This window comes from Eptesicus fuscus, chromosome 8 (genome assembly GCF_027574615.1).
Source record: "Eptesicus fuscus isolate TK198812 chromosome 8, DD_ASM_mEF_20220401, whole genome shotgun sequence".
In the NCBI taxonomy this organism is placed as follows: Eukaryota; Metazoa; Chordata; class Mammalia; order Chiroptera; family Vespertilionidae; genus Eptesicus; species Eptesicus fuscus.
Window position 1 is genome coordinate 32,061,242 of NC_072480.1, and position 19,667 is coordinate 32,080,908.

A 19,667-nucleotide genomic window follows, 5' to 3' on the forward strand; every position below is an offset into this window, starting at 1 on the left:
ACCATCCCCACGCATGCCTTCACCTCCCTGTTGTCTGTGTCCATTGGTTAGACTTATATGCATGCATACAAGTCCTTTGGTTGATCTCTTCCCCTTACCCCCACCATCCCCTACCTTCCCTCTGAGGTTTGATGGTTTGATCAATGCTTCTCTGTCTCTGAATCTGTTCTTATTCATCAGTTTATGTTTTTCATTATATTCCACAAATGAGTGAGATCATGTGATATTTATCTCTCTCAGACTGGCTTATTTTACTTAGCATAATGCTCTCCAGTTCCATCCATGCTGTTGAAAATGGTAAGAATTTCTTCTTTTTCACCACAGGGTAGTATTCCATTGTGTAGATGTACCAGAGTTTTTTAATCCACTCATCTGCTGATGGCCACTTAGGCTGTTTCCAAATCTTAGCTATGGTAAATTGTGCTGCTACAAACATAGGAGTGGATATATCCTTTCTGACTGGTGTTTCTAGTTTCTTGGGATATATTCGTAGAAGTGGGATCACTGGATCAAATAGAAGTTCCATTTTTAGTTTTTTGAGGAAACTCCATACTGTTCTCCACAGTGGCTGCACCAGTTTGCATTCCCACCAGCAGTGCATGAGGGTTCCTTTTTTATGCTTGCCAGCACTTGTCAGTTGTTGATTTGTTGATGATAACCATTCTGACAGGTATAAAATGGTACCACATTGTCCTTTTGATTTGGATCTTTCAGATGATTAGTGACTTTGATCATGTTTCCATATGTCTCTTGGCCTTCCTTATGTCCTCTTTCAAAAAGTATCTATTTAGATCCATTGCCCATGTTTTCATTGGGTTGTTTATTTTTCTTTTGTTAAGTTGTATGAGTTTCCTATAAATGTTGGAGATTAAACCTTCATTGGTGATAACATTGGCAAATATGTTCTCCCATGCAGTGGGCTTTCTTGGTGTTTTGTTGATGGCTTCTTTTGCTGTACAGAAGCTTTTTATTTTGATGTACTCCCATTTGTTTTTCTCTTTAGTTGCCATTGCCTTCGGAGTTGTATCAGTGAAGATATTGCTTAGGCATGTCTGAGATTTTGCTACCTGTGGATTCTTCTAATATTTTTATGTTCCCCATCTTATGTTTAAGTCCTTTATTCATTTTGAGTTTATTTTTGTATATGGTGTAAGTTAGTGGTCTAGTTTTATTTTTTTTGCATGTATCTGTCCAATTTTTCCAACACCATTTATTGAAGAGACTGTCTTGACTTCATTGTATGCTCTTGCATCCTTTGTCAAATATTAATTGAGCATATTGGCTTGGGTAGATTTCTGGGTTTTCTCTTCTATTCCATTGGTCTACATGTCTGTTCTTGTGCCAGTACCAGGCAGTTTTGAGAACAGTGGCTTTGTAATACACCTTGATATCTGGTATTGAGATCCCTCCTACTTTGTTTTTCTTTCTCTGGATTGCTGCAGCTCTTCAGGGTCTTTTTTTATTCCAGATGAATTTTGGGAGAGTTCATTCTATGTCTGTGAAATATGCCTTTGGTATTTTAATGGTGATTGCATTGAATCTGTAGATTGCTTTGGGTAGTATGGACATTTTGATGATGTTGATTCTACCAATCCATGAACATGATATGTTCTTCCATCTGTTTACGTCTTCCTCTATCTCTTTTTTCAGTGTCCTGTAATTTTCTGAGTATAGATCTTTTGATTCCTTAGTTAAGTTTATTCCTAGGTATCTTAATAATTTTGGTGCAATGGTAAATGTGATTGTGTTTTTAATCTCTATTTCTGTAAGTTTACTATTGGTGTATAAAAATACCATAGATTTCTTGGCATTAAGTTTGTATCCTGCTATATTGCTGAATTCATTTATTAAGTCTAATAATTTTTTATGGAGTCTTTAGGGTTTTCTATGTACAGTATCATGTCATCTGCAAATTATGACAGTTTTACATGTTCTTTCCAATTTGGATATATTTTATTTCTTCTTCTTGTCTAATTGCTATGACTATCACTTCCAGTACTATGTTGAACAAGAGTGGTGAAAGTGGCATCCCTGTCTCATCCCTGTTCTTAGGTGAAATGGTTTTAGTTTTTGCCCATTGAGTATGATGTTGGCTGTAGGTTTGTCAAATAAGGCTTTTTTTTGTTGAGGTATAATCCCTCTTTTCCCATTTAGCTGAGGGTTTTTATCAAGAAAGGGTGTTAGATTTTGTCAAATGGTTTTTCTGCATCGATTGATATGATTATGTGATTTTTGTCTCTCATTTTATTTATGTGATGTATAACATTTATTGATTTTCGGATATTGTACCATCCTTGCTCCCTGGAATATATCCCACTTGGCCATGGTGTATGATCTTTCTAATGTATTTCTGAATCCGATTTGCTAGAATTTTATTGAGAATTTTAGCATCTATGTTCATCAAGGATTTTGGCCTGAAGTTCTTTCATTGTGTTGTCTTTATCTGGTTTTTGTATTAGTGTGATGTTGGCTTCATAGAATGAGCTTGGAAGTGTTTCTTCCTCTTGAATTTTTTTGAATAGTCTGAGGAGGATACCTTTTAGTTCTTCCTTGAATGTTTGGTAAAACTCCCTTGTGAAGCCATCTAGCCCTGGGCTTTTGTTTGCTGGAATATTTTTGATGAGCTTCAATTTTTTCCATAGTTTTCGGCCTATTGAGATTTTTAGATTCTTCCTGATTGAGTTTTGGAAGGTTATATTTTTCTAGGAATATGTCCATTTTCTCTAGGTTTTCTAGTTTATTGGAATAAAGTCGTTCATAGTATTTTTTAACAATCCTTTGTATTTATGTGGGGTCTGTTATTTCATCTCTTTCATTTCTAATTTTGTTTATATGAGTCCTTTCTCTTTGCTTCTTGGTGAGCCTTGCTAGAGGTTCATCAATCTTGTTTATCCTTTCAAAGAATCAGCTCATGGTTTCATTGATCTTTTGTATTTATTTTTTTTATTCCTATGCCATTTATTTCTGCTCTGATATTTATTATCTCATTCCTTCTGCTCACTCTGGGCTTTTCTTATTGCTCTCTCTATAATTATTTAAGTTGTAGAGTAGTGATAAACTCCCTTAGCCTTTTTTTTTAAATCTGTGAAGCTCCTTATTTCCCCTTCAATTTTGAATGATAGCCTTGCTGGATAGAGTATTCTTGGATTCAGTCCCTTGCTTTGCATCCATTTGTAAATTCCCTTCCATTCCTCTCTGGCCTGATGTGTTTCTGTTGAGAAATCATTTGATAATCTAATGGTAGATTCCTTGTACTTAACTTTCTTTCTCTCTCTTGCATCCTTTAAAATTCTCTTTTTGTCCTGAACTTTTGCCATCATAATTACAACATGTCTTAGTGTGGGTCTTTTTGTTCATCTTGTTTGGGACTCTCTGTGCTTATGCAACTTTTTTCTTCCCCACATCAGGGAAGTTTTCTGACATTATTTCTTCTAATAGATTTTCTAACCCTTCTTCCTCTTCCTGTCATTCTGGCCCTCCTATTATATGTATGTTGCTTCATTTCATGTTGTCCCAAAGCTCCCTTAGGCTCTCCTCCTGTCTTTTAATTTTTTTTCTCCAATTGCAGTTCAGTTTGGGTGTGTTTTGCTTCCCTGTCTTCTAATTAGCTAATTCCGTCCTCTGCTTCTCCTAGTCTACTGTTGAAACTTTCCAGGGTGTTTTTTATTGCACCTATATCACTCTTTATTTCTTCTTGATTCTTACATAAGTTGTTTGATTTTTTCATCCATCTGATTTATTAACTGTATGAACCTTATTCTGAATTATTTTTCTGACATATTGCATGCCTCAGTTTTACTTAGCTGCTTTTCTGGTGATTCCTCCTTTTCTTTCCTTTGGGGGTTTCTTTGTCTCCCCATTTTTGCTCTCACTGAAGGATCTAGGTATCGAGTCTTGTAGCAGCTGCTCCTCAGTTGGTGGCGGCCACTCTGGTGGGCGCTGCTCACAGCAGTGGTGGCTCCTCTGGCTGTCAGGGGCAGGTTGCTCATGCAGTTGCTGCTCCTCTGATGGGCGTGGGCTGCTCATGAGGCTATTGCTCCTTGGTGGGCTGTGCATGGCTGCTGCTCCTTGGATGAGGGCTAATCTTCTATTTTTCAATCTTCTTGGTAGACTCTTCTGTTTCAATTTGTAGAACTTGAATAATTTTATGCATATCATGAATTTGAGAGTCATTGGTTACTCTGAGTCCTGAGCCACCTGCTGTAACAAATTTTCCAGTTCTTTAATCCTTCCTTCATTCTCACTTATTTTTCATGCCTATGACTTATTTTTGCCAATTTATGTTGATGAACATTCTACAATACTGCCACTTCAAGTTGATGGTTATTTTCCTTATTTTGTGTCTGTTGAAGTTCCTTGGTGGCATTTTGAAGCTTGCAAATTTCATTGCCATCTAAGCTGTTTGCTCCTCTTGCTATGGACATCTGAGCAAAATGCCTACAATTGCTAAGTTCAGGCTCAAGTCTTAGAACTTCATTTGATAACCTATTTATTTCTTGTTGTGATGAAATCAGGTCAGCAAAGTGATGTTATCTCAGTTGCAAGCTCAAGCCTGATGGTTGATATCATAATCCAGTGAAGGTGATGCATGGGTAAATGGTACAAGGCCAGCTCCAGAATTCACTGAATGGCTGACTGCAGCTTCAGTAACTGATCCTTTAGCACCATCTGTCTTCCATCAGAATTTTGATTTCTACGTCTTTCTGTTGTAGTTGATGTTGGTAAGTAGCAGTTTTGTTTGCTCTCCTATTTGTTGCTCTGATGTTTCACACTTATGTTCCAAATCATTACAAAGAGTTTTAAGACACATTCTCTGATATTAAGGTTTCCTGAATGGAGTCAATACCTCTTCTCTTAGACTGAGGTGATTCTTCCCCCTTTTGGTTTCCCTCCACCAGCCCATCCTTCCTGAGTTAGAGATGTGGCCCGTGAAGGAAGCCACACTGCCGCCCAACTACAAGGAACCAAGGCCAGTAAACCAAGAGGTCATACTGTGGATCATAGGACTGACCTGATCCATTCCACCAAAAGTAATCAGCATAGTTTGATACCTTGTCAAGTATCAGGGAAGTGAAAGAATGAGGCTGAATGTATCCAGAGTTCAAATAATAAAATGACATTCACCAAAAGCCATATCAAACCCAACAACTTCCCATATCTATGTTGGCAGTATTAACTATTTATAAAACCATTAAAAAGAACTGGTGTGTGTGACTTTTTTCTCAGATATGAAGCATATTACACAGACAGATGAAAAAATAAAATATGTATTTAGAATATAAGCGGTTGAAGTGAAAAATTATTTAGGCATATATGAAGGAGCATAAATAGAATTGCAGTGTATATAAATATCTTATGAAGTTATTTTTCAATTTCTATATGAAAAAGGGTGACTATTATAGAACAACAATTTTAAATATTTAGCTTGTGTCCTCTGCCTTTTTTACAAAATACTACCTCTTTAACTTATATACATTATCTTTTACTATAATGAAAGCAAATATGTTAATATAAATATGAAAAGGTTGTAGATTTGGTTCCATAGGAAATTTAACTTTATGCCATATAGCTTTCTTATAACATTTTTAAACATAAAATATTGTATAGATTTTTATTCAAGTTGAGTAATTGATAGTTTGCTTTTAACTGGTATTTATTAACCTAAGGGAATAATTGCTGTGGGAAGGGTAGTCTGAGAAGACAAATGAGATCATTTTGGATCCCAAACTTTATGCAGTTGCTTATCTATCCCTGACTAGGATATTAATCACAGCTATTAGGAATTCAAGAAAATTAAAGGACATGACCCTTTATATATGTGTACCAGGTATTCTCAGTTGGTTTACTATTGCAATTACATTAAATATCAGGAGATTTAAGGAGTGGGTAATTTCCTGTGAAACCAGATTTAAGAACCATCTCATGTAATCCTATATTTACCTAGTAAATGTTATTTGAATAAAAAGGAGTTGTGAAATCTATCTATAAAATGGGTTCTCTAGTAATGCGGACTCTTCCTATTCTTTACTAGAGAGCACTAATGCATAAATTGATTATTGATTTTGTGGGTACTAGATTTTATGGAATGAGATTTTTATTTTATTAAGACCACATTATAAGTGAGGATTTTACTTATATTTTAGATTTGAACATTTTTGGGAATGAAATTGAAAACCAAGACCCAAACAAACTAAAATTAAGTAAACATGAAAACCAAAATAATAAAAATAAATATATCATAACTTATTATAACTTTAATTTGACTTTGTCTTCACTTTTGTTTAGAAGGTTCTTATCGCTGCTTCACTTTCTTCAGCGATTCAACGAAATGCACATTCAGGAGCTTAAAAAACAAGCATACATTAATTTGTATCATTTTTCCAAAACTTTCATTGCTTTGCCTAATCCCAAATCACCCCCATTCCATCATTTTTATGTACACAGTTTAATACAATTAGTGCCGACGAAGTTGAATTCAATCTCATTATAAGCACAGTAGTGAGTAAAAACATATCCATCCTGTAAGGATTTGTTTATTTTACAACTAACAATGGAATTTCTATGGCCTCTCTGTGGTATTACTCCTTCTTATAGTTTGAAAGTCACTTTCCCAAAGAAGCATTTTCTACTAGCTAGAGAATGTTTTAAATTACTTGCTGAAATTAAATGCTTTTGTTGGCATGAATTTGATTCACCATCCTTTTGTCCTATGGGACAAAAATAAAAGGGATAAAAATAAAAGGGACAAAAAAAACTGAGGTTTAACAACTCATTGCATATGTGAGTTTAGGTTTCTTATTGCTGATTTTATTCCTATAAAGAAATAAATTAGTAAATTCTTATTATCAAGAATGTTCAAGTTTAGCATGTGAATCTTTGATAGTAGAGAATAGCAAGAACAATGAGTATAAGAATGGGATACAGAAATAGGGCTTCCACTTGAACTGTTATCATTGGGAGCATAATTTGCAATGTGATATATAATAATTAATTAGCTTTTATTACACGAGTGTAGTAAAACTTCTTTGTTTCTTTTTTCAATTTCTTTACATACAAGATAAACTTCAAAGGTGAAAGTTAACCAATAAAAAAAATAAAAGTTAAATATATTGTTTTTTGTTTTAAATAGTTTCTATCCACTAAACTTAGTTTCTCTACTTAACCTGTTTTTGTCTCATTTTCTATTCTTTCATTTAATACTGTAATTTAATGACAAGGCCACTTGTTCTGTTTGTCTTTAAAATTTGATAACTGTTTTTCCAAATTTTGTTCAACTTTGTTATTCTTTATAAATATTTATCTGATTCTGCAGTCTACTACGTGTACCGGTTAATAATGGCAGATTTTGTAATCAAAGAAAACACGATAATTTCAAGAGAAACATAAAAAATGCTTTATTCAAAGTAATGTCCATCGCTAGCTACATATTTCCCCCATCTTTCAGGTAATTTGTGGATACCGTCCCAATATAACTTTTCTTGTTTTGAGGCAAACCATTCAGAGACCCAATTTTCCACTTCTTCGTATGTTTTGAAGTGCTGCTCAGAAAGTGCATGTGCCATCGATCGGAACAAGTGGTAATCTGAAGGAGCAAGGTCTGGTGAATACTGTGGATGGGTTAATACTTCCCAGGCAAGATCTTTGAAGGTGTCTTTAACTGGTTTTGAAGTGTGTGATGGTGCGTTATCATGAAGCAAAATTACTTTTCAGTGTCTTCTGGCACATTCTGGTCATTTCACTATAAAAGCTTGGTTCATATTGATTATTTGTTGTCGGTAGCAATCAGTATTAATTGTTTCACCTGGTTTTAGAAGCTCGTAATACACAACACCTTCCTGATCCCACCAAACGCAGAGCATTGTCTTCTTTCCAAAGTGATTTGACCTTGCAGTCGATGTTGATGGTTAACCTGGATCAACCCATGGTTTTGTGCATTTGGATTTCTCAAAGTAAATCCACTTTTCATTGCTAGTCACAATTTGATGCAAAAAAGACTTTCTTTCGTGCTATTGAAGCAACATTTTACTGATGACTTTTTGGTTTTCCATTTGTCTTTCATTCAGTTGATGTGGCACCTATTTTCCTTCCTTTAAAATCTTTCCCATTGCTTGTAAAAGATCACAAATTGTTTGCTGAGCAATGTTTAATATTTCTGCAAGTTATTTTTGAGTTTGACATGCATCTTCATCCAATAATGCTTGTAATTGTTGGTCTTCAAACTTTTTCAGTTGACCTGGATGTTCTTTGTCTTTCACATTGAAATCATCACTTTTAAAGCATTTAAACCAGCATTTACAAGTATCTTGAGATGCAGCATGTTCACCATAAGCTTCCCGAAGTATTCAGCAGCACTTTTCTTCAAAATAAAGTAAGGAATTAAAACGTCCCACAAATGCCCTTTTGTTTTGGCACGAAATTCGACTTTTTTAAGCGTAAAAATATCTATGATGTTAACGCCTTCAGCAAATTTGACATATGAAGTTTTGTAGCTTGCTTTCAATACAACAAAATAGCATACATATCAAATCACATATATATCAACATATGTATAACTTCTTCTGTTCAAAAAATCCACATTATTAACCAGTACACCTAGTATAATTTTTATTTTTATGTTTCTATGCTACAATTTCATAGGCTTGCCCAGTGCTATTTACACACTGTCTACTTTTTCATTTGTTTTTATTTTCTCCCTCAAACTAGTTTGTAAGTTTCAAAAGAAAGTCATATTTATTAGACTGTCACACTGTACCCAAATAATTTTTAAAAAGTAAGACTCAATTGATTAATTGTTCATTGAATATAACATTATATAATAAAGAGGAAATATGCAAATTGATCATCGTGCCCTCACAAGATGGCTGACTATGACCAGGCTGACATGGGGGTTAGTGAGGGATGACCAAATGACTGAACAAGCAGGCTGTGTGGGGCAACCAGCCAAGCAGGGGGGGTTAGTGAGGGACGACCAAATGACTGAACAGCAGGCTGCTAGGGGTGACTAGGCCGGTAGGTTGGTTAGTGAGGGGTGACCAGGCCAGCAGTGGGAGAAGTTGGGAGTGACCAGGCCAGTAGGGGGGCAGTTAGAGGTGACCAGGCCTGCAGGGGGGCAGTTTTGGGCGATTAGGCTGGCAGGGGGGACAACGACGGGTGACCAGGCCAGCAGGCAGAGGCAGTGAGGGGCAATCAGGCCAGCGGGGCCGGGGGGGGAAGTTAGGGACAACCAGGCAGGCAGGCAGGTGAGTGATTAGGAGCCAGCAGTCCAGGATTGTGAGAGGGATGTCCGACTGCCGGTTTAGGCCCGATCCCAAGGATCAGGCCTAAACCAGCAGTCAGACATCCTCTGAGGGGTCTCGGATTGGAGAGGGTGCAGGCTGGGCTGAGGGGACCCCCCCCCCACCTCCCCCTGTGCACGAATTTCATGCACTGGGCCTCTAGTGAAATACATAAAAATAAGTATCTATATATATATTAAATTAGGCCGGGACACCATAATGGGTCACGTCTGGACAGGAGGAGGTTGTGCGCGCAGGTGAGGCCTGGAGTGGAGACGGAGACAGAGACAGGGGGGCCGGTGAGCTGCTGTTCCTCGGCTCGGGCTGGCCCCCAGAGCTGGAGCAGATACGGACAGGGACAGGGGAGCCAGCCTGCAGCCTGTGCGGCCAAGTACAGGCCCCAAGAGGAGACAGTGGGCCCGCCTCCCGTGGAATCGGCGCGGGTCCCTCCTGGCTCCCGTGGGTGCCAGTGGCTCGCTGCCGCCTTCCACGGAAGCTGCACAGCTCCCAAGGAAGCATCATGGCTCCTGGGCAGCCTACTGTGCGTGATATGGCGTGATGGCTACTAGTAGTGAATATAAAAGAAAACCAATAATATTATTGGATTTTTTAATGAAATTTCATAGGTTCAGTGTCTCATAAAAATTAGCTAAATATCTCATCCACGGATATTCAAGTACTAATAACACAAAAAATATAACACAAATTTTTTCATTTCTAAGCTTCTTGAATTGAACGTACATGTCATTATCTTTGCTGAAAACTAAGATAAGGAATATTTGAGTTCTCTGTCCCTAGTGAGTGTATTGCAAACCCCAGTATCATATGTTGATCCTGTCACATTAATATGTTCATACAAACATATTAATGTTTGCCCATACAAAGTTAATTCATGTCATATTTGAGCTAATCTCAAAAGAAAATAATGTTTGCCTCTGCAGCCTTATTAAAAAACAAAACAAAACAAAAAACTATAGGGCACGGCCGTGTTACCTGATGTGCTTTACAGTTTACTAGTAACAGCAGAATGGATGTGAACCTAAAATCAATATCATGAGAGCTACTTAAAAGTTTTTCCCTTCTTTAAAAAAACAGAGTAATGTCATTGGTAAGACCGATAGAATTTATATTTATTCTTATGTGTCTTCCTATTTATATTGAAAACTCTCTATTTTGTGGCATAGGTTTAAGTGCAACAGGGGTCTAGCCTGCTTAAAGAAAAAATACTCTCCCATGTACTACTTCCAGAATAGCCTCCAGTTTTTAAAGATCTGACCAATAGTTGCTCCACCTCAAAAAAAATTTTAATTTAAATCATGCTCCTCTCATCACTACCTCACAGTGTACCAAACCGTTCCCAATGGAACTCAGAGTTCAACTATTTTGATCCTCAACTGGGCCTTCAAAGCTTTGACCTTTCATCATTTTACTCTCCTTTCTCTATTTACTTTTCTCTGTTTAGGGTTTGGATCTATTGCAATATTTTTTTTTCTTCCCATTACTCCCAAAGCACTAGAATTCACCTGGCTGTTTCTAAGTCCTAATTGAACACAGCTCTTCTCCCACTCAGTGGCTGTATCTAGAGCAAACCATAACTTGCTGACTGAAACTCACTAATACTAGATTCAGACCAGGTTCCAAGTGGCTGTTCAGCTATGTGTGCTGTTCTTCCACATTTTTTAGGCACATTTGTTTTACTCTTTCCCAGGTTGTTATTCCACAGGGTTTTGTTTTTTTTTAAATCTTCACACCTTTCTCCTATCCCCCCTCAGTCTCAATAGAAACATTAACTCCTGAAGATAAATACTTCATCCTCTTCCCATCCAGTCTACCAACAGGCCTAACTCATCATCCATAGTCTGTCTACCCTCCTGTTTCAATTTAGGAACTGCAATTGAAATAGCAATTACTTCTGCAATAAACCCTACTACTTCTTCCAATTCAAGAACTTTGCTTGTGCAGTTGCCCCTTTCCTGCCTCATCATTTTTTTTTCCTTCTGTAGCAGAGCATCTTTCCATCAGTTTATAAACATGTCGTGTATTTCATATCTTAAAAATAACAGAAGACTCCCTTGGGCACTGTGTTCTCTTCTCCAACTAACACGTTCCTCTGCACTTGTTTACAACAATATTCCTTAGAATTGTCTACGTTCACTGACTTTTATCATATCACCTACCATTCTCTCATCTGCCTTGCTTCCCTCCTTCCTCATTGTTGGCTCCTTTTCAGTATTCCTTGCTGATTCATCCTCCTCTTTATAAAATGACCTCCTTTACCCCCTGGAATCCTTTGAAACAACCTGAAAGGACCTGGAGAGTATTAAGCAAAGTGAAATAAGCCAGTCAGAGAAAGACAGCTATCACATGATCTCACTTAGACTGTATATGGAATCTAATGGATAAAATAAACTGAAGAACAAAATAGATCCAGAGATATGGAAATATGGATCAAACTGACAGATCTCAAAAGAAAGGGGGTTAGGAGTGGGAAGGAAGAGATTAACCAAAGAACTTAAATGTATATATGCATAACTCATGGACACAGACAATAGTGTGGGAAAGGCCTGGGGTAGGGCAGGAGCCAGGTGGAGGGACACAAAGGGGGTGTGGATGGGGAACTTCTGTAATACTCGCAATAATAAAAATACATTTTAAAATTTCTAAGGCAGAAGAAAGAAGCATTGTTTACATAAAGCAGAGTCCAAGGCTCTAATAAAAACCAGATACAAGTATTAAAAGTGAGGAGTGAGGTAATTAAACATAAATAATAAAAATAAGCTGGAAACATAAAAACCACCTTGGTAGAAAGAAAAATGTCACAGTAACCTCTTTCTAAAACTAAGTGCTCACAACAATGAAGATGCTTCCATCTTTTATGGCATAATTTTTGCATTATATCTATGGGTTAAAACTGAAAGAAATATTGGTAGGACTAAATAACACAAATTAATCAGATTGTTTGAAGCATAAAATAACAGAAAGAATGCAACATAACTAGCAAGAAAACATAATTGACACTGACATATATATATGAATACCAGTACAACATAGCTGAATAGCATTCAAAATACTTTGTCTCTATTTGCTGAATTGTAAAGTGACTGGGTTGAATTCAATATCTCACGCACATTCTGGCTTTAATACTCTTTGATTCTATTTCAAAAATTAATGATTTGTTTCCTAGTATTTCATATTCAAAGGCAGATAACAGAAGATAAAAGAGACTCTATAAAAATATAGTGGATCTTTTTTTCTCTCTACTTGCTTAATTATATCCCTAAATGCAGTTTTTAAAATTCATTCTTTAAAGAGCAACCATGAGAAATTCATTGCTTTGTTTTAGTTATTCAGAATGAAGCCTTGGGGAGGGGGGGGGGAGAGGGGACAAATAAACAAGTATTGCTTTAAATTCAATTTACTTCAATAAACATGTAAGACATTCTAGTGATCCCCAAGGCAACAAATATGAACAAAATATGATTTGGTACAGAAAGCAGTTTATAATATCCTAGTACTTGCAAATACTAATTTAGTTTAAAAACATGCTGAAATATATTTATACTGTAAAAATATATAAGCCATCAAGAAAATTCTGTGTGAGATGGCATAGGCCCAAAAAACCAGAGATGTAGAAGAAACAGTAAAACACAGATTACCTGCAGAAAATAAGAAATTAATAAAATGTGGACAAGGCAGTAAGATAAGTTCCTATTGTTGTAGCTCATTTAACATGTGGGATAAAATAAAAATGTATTTTTAATGCATGGATGATTTGGTAAATTAAAGGAGTTTGCCAAAGGCTAAAACCTTCAAGAAAAATTCAAGTCTTGAATAATTAGCAGGCAATAGAACTAGAACACTCTGAGAGTACCTGTTACTCCCAGATGGTCTAGAATCTGGACTTTAAAGAGCTATTTGTACAAAACACATGATCTAACATAATGGTTTTGTTAAGATTAGAGATTCCAGATTTAAGTCTAGATCCATGAAGGGGATCTGAAAAAAAAAGACCCTGATTGCTTGGACTAGAGTAAATTCTTGTCACATAGAGAGAATCATGATTCAGCTCTTGCGATGATGATCCTCTCCTGAGGATTCCTAAATAAAATCAGACACTCATGTGGGTGACCTAAAATGACTAGGGTGGTCCCAAATCCCTACCCTACCATTCAGTTAAAACAAGATCCTCGTTGGAGTGCACCTAAGTACCAGGCAGAAAGGAAACAAGCATTTTTGAAATAATTCATTTTAAAATTAGGCCAAAATGAATCCTCACATAAAAGTTTCCAGGAATATTTACAGTACTCCAAAATAGCTAAACATATGAAAAGATATTTTGCTTGACTAGATAAAATTAAACCTCTTAAAAGTTTATAGAAAGTTCTCAATTTAAAATATTTAAAAATGTTATAGTAAGCAAATATTAATCAAAAGAAATATGATGTTAAGGACTAAATTGTGCCCACCCTCAATTCTCAGGTTGAAGCTCTAACCCCCTCCCCCCATGTGTATGTAATGAAGATCTGACTTTTAAGGAGGTAATGGTAAATAAATGCATACAGGTAGAAACCTAATGTGATAAACACTGAGATCCTTATAAGAACAGGAAGTGATACCAGAGCTCTCTCTCCTCCATGTGAAGTTACAGTGAGAAACCAGCCATCTGCCAGCCAGGAAAAGGGTGCTCACCAGAACCTGATCATGCGGGCACCCTGAGCTCAGACTTCCAACCTCCAGACCTGTGAGAAAATATGTTTCCACTTTTTAAAGCCACCCATTTATTATTAAGGTATTTTGTTAAGGCATCTCCAACTGGCTTATATGTTGGCATATGGATTTGGGTCCAATCAGGAGAAAGAAATTACACATAGTTTAAAAAGAGAAGTTTAGTGTAAAGAATTACTAACTATAACAGTATGTTGGAGTAATGAGAGATTAGAAAATAAGAAGTAAAGAAAAAGAAAAATTATATAGAAATGACAGACAAAGCATTGAGAAAAGAGCTCTCTGTAACCCAGGACAGAGATCCAGCTCTGATAGATAAGGTTTGTTGAATGGCAGAGAAGTCACTATGGTGCTGCTCCAATTAAATTTGATGGAAATCTATCTTCTAATGTACCAGGGAAAGAGCAGAGAAACTCTGCTGCATAACCACACAAGATAGATGCTGGTGGGGTAGGGAGACCCTGGCAACTATGTACTGCTGACCTCTGTGTCTTTTAAGAAGCTAGTAGTGGAAGAAGCCTTGTGCATTTCAGTAACCCGGGGTTGGGGAGAAGGCCACAGGTGTTGTAAGAGCCTGCCAAAGGAGATAACCCTTTCCTCCTCAATCACTCTCCAGGGCCCTCTAAGGACCAAGTTTAACAAATACCAATTGACAAAGAAAAAATACACATTACAGGGGCATATGTTCATTTTCACAGAGCAGGCAAAAAAGGATGAATTTGGAGCAGCGAAGCAATACCTGAAATACTCAGTGTAATAGTTATATTAATGTGCACATAGTCTTTAATACTAAAATTTTTTATCAAGGATAGATAGATAGTGACGCATATCCATTTAAATTTCAATGAAATTGCGAGGGGGAGGAGGAATGGAGGTGGAAGAGGGTACAGGGATGATAAATGGTGATGGAAAAAATAAAACAAAATAAATAAAAAGAGGAAATGTTAACAATTCTAAATAAATTAGGTTTAAATTATTATGTAAATTAGCTTCAAAGTAGTTGAAGGACAATTAAGAGAATGCCAAAGAAATAATTTCATAATTGGTTGTGGAATATTTTTAACATACTTCATTTTTTAGCAAGGACTAAAAAGATTTAATAGTAGTTTGATTGTTAAGGATTTAGTAAATGAGATTAACAAAATTGATAATATATTGAACATTCACAGGTAGTATATATACACAAAATAATTGATAAGTAGTCAAAATAATTGACAATTCACAAGTAGTATATATACAAATAATTGACCATAAAGTTGGTAATAGACATGTCTCACAAAATTTAAAAATGTTTTTGTTACAGATCACATCCCCCCCACCAAAAAAATAAGTCATCATCATAACAAAACAATAACAACAAAGAGAGTTACATGAATTTCATCTGTTTGAAAATTAGAATGCATAGTCCTAAACAACTTATGGGCCAAAGAATAGAATAAAAAATACACATTTCACAATTTGATAGAAAGAATATATTTATAATTGAATAATAATAAAAACCAATACCATTGTGTGTGACATAGAGAAAGCAGCTTAAAGCACTAAGAGGTAAAATGCCAGGCATTTTACAAGTTCCTTTAAATGAGAAAGAGGACAGGTAAACATTTTTCTCTGCTGACTTGTTATAAAAAGTGGGAAATATGCAGGATAATTTGAAGAATGCATGAGAAGAGCAGGATCATGGAATCTGATTCCCACATGTGGCCAATGCATCGGTGCTGGGGCAGAGCGGTGGGTCAATGTCACTGCTGGTGCTACAGCAGGGGTGGTCAAAGACAGTCATCTGCTCTTGAACTTGTGCACAAGCTCATGAAATGGAAAAATCTGCCAGGTTTATGATTCTATAACTTCCTGTTTATTGGGGTTCAATTTATTAAAATATTATTTATTGGAAGAAACATGGAAGCTGGCCTCAAACAGAAACAAGCTTGATTTAAATTCTACCATTTAATAAATGACTGATGTTCAGAAATTTACTTACTTTATTTTTTAACCTGTTTCCTTGCATAGAAAATAAGGCTCGTTATCTCTGAGATCTTTTTCTTGTAAGGACACTCAGTCTTCTGTTTACTATATAATTAGTTAATAACAGCTGTTGTTTCTTCCTCCCTTAACATCCTTCTTGATGCTCATTGATCTTCACAACAAATTTCAGCAGATTAATAACGTGAGAGTCCAACTATGTGATTTTTGCTAACATGTTTTCCCTTTTATGTGCTTTAATCACATAGATTTTATTGATCGTGTAACCATGAAAAAAAGATCAAAGGTATCTTTCTGAGTCAATTAAAGGGTCTCTTGAAAGATGGGGCCTATATTTACAACTTGAAGTACACTACTATAGCAACTATTTTTAATCTTATCTTAATCAGAAGTTTGAACATTTGTATTTAAATTTCTTCTAACTAAATTCACTAGGTTCTAGTAATTTAAGTGTGCTTTGTCAATTTCAGCAAATATATTGTGTCTGTTAATACCAAAGATAATTTATATCTGTGGTCTTCTCTTTCTTTTTGGAATTTTTTATTGTTCTTTGTTCATAAAACATTTAAGCATTTAATGTTATATAGACTTTAATGATTTCTATTAATTTTTCAGATCCAAGATGAGTAATATTATTGGTAGAAAAACATATATTATCAGAAATTTGTCCCTTGTATAAGTTAGGAGTTAAGAGTCCCTGATGTAAAAGTATTTCAGAAGCCCAAAGAAATGGAATCATACAACCAATTCCATTGTTTTAATATTTATAATTTCTTCATTGATATTCATGTCAAAAAAATAAGTAGGCACACTGTCTCATGAACACAGTGTTTGTAGGGCTAAGATGAGATCCCCTGGCACCCTCCAAACCAATACTGTCTGAAGTGGTGTGGTGAATGCCCCCTTTACCAGTTCTTCTCACAATTTCACTTTTCAAAATTTACCCCTAAATTAATTATGCCCACAAATGTAATAAATGAAAAATGTCATTCATAATAACAACAAAACTAATTAAATACTTAGAATAACTTCAAAGGAAGTTTAATTAAAATATGTACACATATTTGCATAGACATTGCACTAAAATTCATATGTGAATAGCAAATCAGGATGACAAAAATCAAAAGATAACAAATATTGTCAAGGTTGTGGAGAAAAGGAAAACCTCTACACTCTTGATTGGAATGTAAATCAGGAGAGCCATAATGTAAAACAGTATAAAGACTCCTCAAAAAATTAAAAACAGAACTACATATGATCTAACAATCCCACTTTGGGGTATACATCCAAAGGAAATGAAATCAGGATCACAAAGAGATATCTGCACTTCCATGTTCATTGCAGTTTTATTTACAGTATCCAAGATATAAAAACAAACTAAGTATCTTCTGACAGATGAATGGATAAAGAGAGATATATATATTCTATCTAATGAAAAATTAATATGCAAATTGACCGTACCTCCACTATATCCACAAGCCATGCCCACCAGCCAATCAGGAGTGAGTATGCAAATTAACCCAGCCAAGATGGCTTTGGCCACAGAGAGAGCAGGAGGCTTGGCTTTCCCCAGCAATGGAGGAAGCCAAGCTTTCTGCCTGCCCTGGCCTGTCTTGGCCTCTGCTCAAGGCTACAAAGTTTCAATTATAGAAGATAAATAAATCCCAGATACCAGGACCACTGCTTGGGTCATGGGGGTGCGTGGCCAGCCTGCAAACCACCACAGGCCCCTCAACCAGGCTGCCCCATGCCCCAAAGGTACCCCCACCCTGATCCGGGACACCCTTCAGGGCAAACCAGCCGGCCCCCACGCATGCACCAGGCCTCTATCCTATCTAATCCTATCCAATAAAAGAATAATATGCAAATTAACCAACACTCCAACACAAGATGGCTGCCCCCATGTGGTCAAAGATGACTGCCCCCATGTGGACACAAGATGGCCACCACAAGATGGCCAGCAGGGGAGGGCAGTTGGGGTGACCAGGCCAGCAGAGGAGGGACGTTGGTGGTGACTGAGCCTGCAGGGAAGGGCAGTTGGGGGTGACCAGGCCTGCAGGGGAGGGCAGTTAGGGGCAAACAGGCTGGCAGGGGAGCAGTTAGGAATCAATCAGGCTGGCAGGGGAGTGGTTAGGGGGTGATCAGGCTGGCAGGCAGAAGCAGTTAGGGGCAATCAGGAAGGCAGGCAGGTGAGCAGTTGGGATCCAGTAGTCCTAGATTGTGAGAGGGTTGTCCGACTGCCCGTTTAGGCTCGATCCTAACTCAATAGAGAAAGGAGTGGGGGTGTGGGTTCTTGATGTTAGAGGGCTTTTTTCAAGGTACCCTGGCAGACTTCTACACCTATGACTACTCATGATCCTAAGGAAGATCCAGGAAGAGATTATTTACTTAAACAAAATTGAGGTTTAGTGAGAAAGGAAGAGAAAAAAAAAGTATTGGATGAGAAAAAAATAAAGTAGATATTGAGGATATTTTTTAGTCTGACTTACAAATATCAAGAGTCTTACCCAGTATCAAACTATACTAAAATCAAAAGATACAGATAACTGTGGGTTACAGGCAAAGCACATAGAAGTTTGCAACTTCCATTATAGCTCCTTTGCTTCTTTTTCTCACACAAGTGTGTGCCATGCTTCAGATATAACAGATAAGGTCCCTAAATAATGCATAGAATACATCAGGTACCCAAAGAAACTAGTTTAGTCATAAGATGGATCAACATTATAGAATGATAATCACTTAGCTGACACTAATATTTTCCATAAGGCCATGTTCCATAAATACATAAATTATAAATTTGCTTTTAGAAGTACCATTAAAAAGTTTAATGAATGTGTTCATAAAAAGTTCTAACCAGGTCATTTTTTTCTCTTTTATTTTTTCTCTTCCCTAGCATCACCAAGTTAAGGAGGATGGATAGTGACCATCTAACACTCTGCTAACAATATCTGTCAAATACTACTGAGAGTGTAAAAAAAAAAATCAGAGATCCCATTCCTCTGACTTCCTCATAAAATGCCTGTGATTGTGTTCTTTAGCAGAAAATAAAAAAGACTTTCCTTACAATTTTAAAATGCTTCTTAAAAGTTGCCAAGAGATGGTTTTGAATCAACTTCTCCACAAATACACAGAGATATAATAAACGATCATTCTTTTCTGTCAACCATATCTTGTTTCTATTTTCTGGATATATCATTAGAAATATAGAGAAACTAAACCTTAGATATTTGTCAAGAACAGAGAAGAGTCTGAGATCGTACCCTACTTATAAGCTGATGAGTTAGCCTGCCTCAGTTTCCTGAATGCTGGCAGAAGATAAGAGGTATCTGAGTCAGAGACAAAGAACAACGTGTTACTCAAGGAATAGCAGTGACTAGGATGTAAGGATTTGATGTGGTTCCTACATCGCTAATTCCCACTGTGTGACACAAACTGATACAGGTGACACCTACACATGCAACTGCTTATACGACAGGAGAAGAATCTTGAATTTAGAGAAACAATCTTTTACTCTGGTAAGTAAGCTGGCCTTTACCCAGAAGGAAACATTCTTTCAAGGATATTCTCTACTAACATCCTTGCTGAAAAACTCACTGGTGAGTTGTCTCCCAAGAATATTATGGAGGTTTTTTATTTTTATATGTTGTTACCCTTGAAAGAACAATACTCTAAGCAAATTTCAAA

General features: G+C 36.5%; 1 pseudogene; it reads right to left on the reverse strand.

Moving 5' to 3' along the window:
• LOC129150097 (thyroid receptor-interacting protein 11-like) overlaps positions 1-19,667 on the reverse strand; it is a 77,531-nt pseudogene that overhangs the window by 51,841 nt on the left and 6,023 nt on the right.